Source organism: Mauremys reevesii, linkage group 14, assembly GCF_016161935.1.
Source record: "Mauremys reevesii isolate NIE-2019 linkage group 14, ASM1616193v1, whole genome shotgun sequence".
NCBI lineage: Eukaryota > Metazoa > Chordata > Testudines > Geoemydidae > Mauremys > Mauremys reevesii.
The window spans coordinates 28,772,295-28,776,135 of record NC_052636.1 but is presented as its reverse complement, the minus strand read 5'-3'; the positions used below and the strand labels follow the sequence as shown (position 1 = coordinate 28,776,135).

General features: G+C 50.5%; 1 non-coding gene across 1 annotated transcript; it reads right to left on the bottom strand.

The window, feature by feature from the left end:
• Positions 1-1,791: 1,791 nt before the first annotated feature.
• TRNAF-GAA lies at positions 1,792-1,864 on the bottom strand. The gene has a single exon. It is a non-coding gene; the product is annotated as a tRNA-Phe (tRNA).
• Between the last annotated feature and the right edge of the window lie 1,977 nt (positions 1,865-3,841).

The following is a 3,841-nucleotide window of genomic DNA, read 5'->3' as shown; positions in this document are numbered from 1 at the left end:
GATCACTGCCCGAGCTCTATTTCAGCCCCAGGTGTGCAATAAAATTCTGCCTATTTAAGCTCGTGTTTTCCATCCCTAGAATTCAACTGTCACCAGATGGATCAGACTGAACAGGTTTCAAACCTCCAGGAGGCTCTTACCTTCTAAACAGGGACGGCTGTTTTCTAGTAAAATCACTAAAAGGGAAGGAGAAAACTGGAAAGAGGTTCCTCCTGGCGCTCACGTCCGTGAACCCGAATATTCCCTCAGTCCTCAAAGAGAGACCTGGAGAAGAAGACTTGCTGCAGCAAAGCCACAGGGGTTTCTGAGGTTTCCCTGGCCCCTCGCCCCTGTCCTGCCTGGCTGATGTCAGCATCTCTCTGTGAGGTCACCACCTCCCCACCACCTTGGACCAATAGGCTGAGGTCCTGCCAAAGGCCTTTGTGATGTGACTGCCACACCCCTCCCTCGCTGTGCCAGTGTCCTGCCCCTGGCCAGGCACTTTGGAGGTTTGAGCTACTCCCTGTGGATCACCCCACTCAAGGAGCGTTCGTTCTAGGCAGCAAGCCGGCTAGACAGGGAAACAGCAGACGCTGCTCCCAATGCTACACTCAGATTTTCAGAAATGAGTCAACTTTATGGCCAGAAGAGACCATTAGAGCATCTAATCTGACCCCCTGCATATCACAGGCCTCCTGTAGGACACCATAGCTACTTTTGGGGCAAACACATTGCAGAAAGGCATCTAGTCTTCATGAAATGACATCAAGAGATGGAGAATCCACCGCTTCCCTTGGTAGCTTGTTCCTGTGGTGAATCATCCTCGCTGTTGAATATTTGTGCCTTAGTTGTAATATGAATTTGTCTCTTTTCACCTTCCAGCCATTGGGTCTTGTTAGGCCTTTCTCTGCTCGATTCAAGAGCCCTTTAATACCCAATCTTTTCTCTCCATTAAGACACTTCAACACTTCAATGAAGTCACCTTTCAATCTTCTCCAGCCCTCAGAACATTTGGTGGATCTTTGCTGTCCCAAACTCTAATTTCACAACATCTTTTTCAAACGAGGACACCAAAACTGGAGGCAGTATTCCAGTATCAGTCTCACTGATGCCTGTCACCTCCTGTGACGTTATTGACATAATCTGCAACCGTATAGATCACCGTTGCGACCACTGTTCTATATTTGCAGCCAATATTGTAGAAAGGTTATTGTGTAAGGGGTCTATGGAGAGGTTCTGATTGGCTGATAATGATGCTCTCTCTAGATGTGTATCATTTTTGTAGTTGACGTTATGAATATTGGTTCTATGCTGCCTGTATTTCAAACTTGTGCTCTGCTTCTGGGAAACACCCCAGACAAGCTGGTGTCAGTTCTGCCTAGCCGGCTTGATGCAGGTTAGGCAAATGTGAGAACCACTACACTACAGAAACTCCATTACAGTGCACTGCCCCGCCCTCAAATTCCCTGCACTTTGGTGGTGCTCACCCTGGCACACACTGATGGGCGAACCTGGAGAAACTGGCAGCAGCTCTTTGATGGGTCAGCTGGAAGAGCAGAGGACTGGAGCCAGGGATCAGGAAGTCGTCCTTACATCACCTTTGTGACTCTAGCTTGAAGGGGAGCTTCTTTTTCTTCCCCTTGCTGAGAAGCAGCAAGAGAAGAAAGAAACGTCCGGTGGGCCAACTGAGTGCAAAAGCCAATGCTGCCTTTTCCTGCAGTGAAGCCCAAAATGAGGGACTTGCATTGAGTAAAGGCAGTGCTGGGCTTCCAGGAAAGAGCTCACTGCTGCAGGAAGAGGGATGAAACAGCCTGCTGAAACCTGGGATTGAACCAGGGACCTTTAGATCTTCAGTCTAATGCTCTCCCAACTGAGCTACTTCAGCACCTGCAGGGGCCTTTTTGGGCTACTGCTTCTCACCTTGAAGTTTATTCTCCATAAACCATTGCTCCAGTCAATAATGGCCAATGCAAGACGGACATCGCTTGCTATTTTAGCCCTTGGAAACGTCATCAACTAGTCTCTGGATCTCTTGAATGCTGCGCTTCAGTTCATGGGGGAAAGGCGAGAGAAGCGACCTTTGAACAAAGGGCCTGGGGTTAACATCCTAACGCTGTCTGTCTCCGACTGTAACACTATTTAATACCGGCCCACCCTGTGCTGGTGAGTGCTCCATTGCTAGATGTTAGTACATTTCAGTTACTGTCAAAATTAAAAGTTTCTATATGCTTAGAAGAAATGATTTTTTCATTTGCTTATATATGGCATGAATAAATACCCTTTTACACATCCTAGCATGAACATTTATTGTCTTATATGATAGAGAAAATCATGCATCCAAACTGTGCATCGAAATCATGAAATGAGCTACAAATGTAATAAAAATACGGTATTCAATGGTTTAACATATGGAGCGGGGCTGGGGGGCACTGAAGACACGTCTTGCCTGGGATGCCACTCGGTCTAGGGGAGGCCCTGTCAGGGAGAACAGGAGTTAGTCTCACATGCCTATTTCCAGGCTGTAATCTGTGGGCGCCCTGCTCTGGGGGAGGGATCGCGGCAGCCCAGACTCAGGGCTGGAACAGGCCTCGGATTGAGGGGGTGGCTGCCTGGTTTGCAGAGCTCTGATGTCTCAGACAATGTGTCTCCCCAAAGCCTCAGATCTGCGTCCCCAGAAGGCTCCTGCGCTGCCTCCGCTCCTTTCACAGTCTATAGCAAGGAGCAGCAGCAAGGGTCAGGGATGCGCCTTAGGGCACTAGGTGGGGGGCAGAGGCTTCAGGAGGAAACCCAGCCCCCAGAGCAGAGGGGGATAGGAGGCTTTCTCTCTCCTTAGCCACGGGCTATAGCTCCGAGAGCTCTGTGAAATGCCTCCCCACCCACAGCCTGGGGAAGGGGAAGGAGTCTCAGGTTCTAGCTCGATTTGGAGGAGGATCACTGGACCCTAGAACCACTCGCTGCCCTTTCCCGGAGAAACCTGTGATGCCCAGAACGGGGCTGAGATAAATGCTGACAGGAGTCAGGAATTGCTCCCCTGGAATAGCAGCAGGACTGGGCAGCTGGAAATCTCCCCAAAGGAGCTGAAGCCTTGGTGGGTCAGACATAGATGCCCCAGGTACTGCATGGGGGGCTTAGGTTTGTTTCTGGACAAGAGCAGTGAGAGTTTTATTGCCTCAACATTTCTGTAGAAAAATTCAGACCCAAACTGTGTGTGGTGGGGAGGTCGATAGCGGTTTCTTTCGGTTTGATTTAGTTTGTTTTCTCATTCTCGTTGTAAAAGCCCTGGATCATTTTGATGGGAACAATGTTTGTGGAAGGCAAAGGACAAGTAAGAAAAGTTAAAAATCTGCGCTGGAGTGAGGGGGTCTGTGTGGGCCAGGGCAGGGGTGGAGATTTTCATGGGGAGGGGGTTAGGGGATAAACGAGAGGCTTTTGCGGGAACACAGGGGGATGTTTTGCAGTTTAATCTCCCCACTTTCCTGTGCTGCTGCCCAGCTCAGACCCCACTGACACCCCTGTGACGAAGTGGGAATTTTCTGGATGTTTTGTTTGCATCTTGTGTATACCTCAGTTTCCCCTATTTGTTGCACGATTATCTAGGTTAAAGGTCCAAAATCTGGGGTGCACCCTGCCAGGGGAATGGAGTAACATTCAGGGGGATGCAGCTGGGCCCAGGCCAGCCCCCATAGGGGTGGGGAGGGGGAGCCACCCAGCCCCACTCTTGGCTCCAGCTCTGGCCCCTGCCTCAGCCCCCTTACCCCTGTCTGTGTCCCTTCCCCCTTAGCTGCGGCCCCACTCCCAGCCATGACTCGGGGGGAGCATGGACGGGGTGGGGGGCATGACCCTGAAGTGTTTTGGGACCACT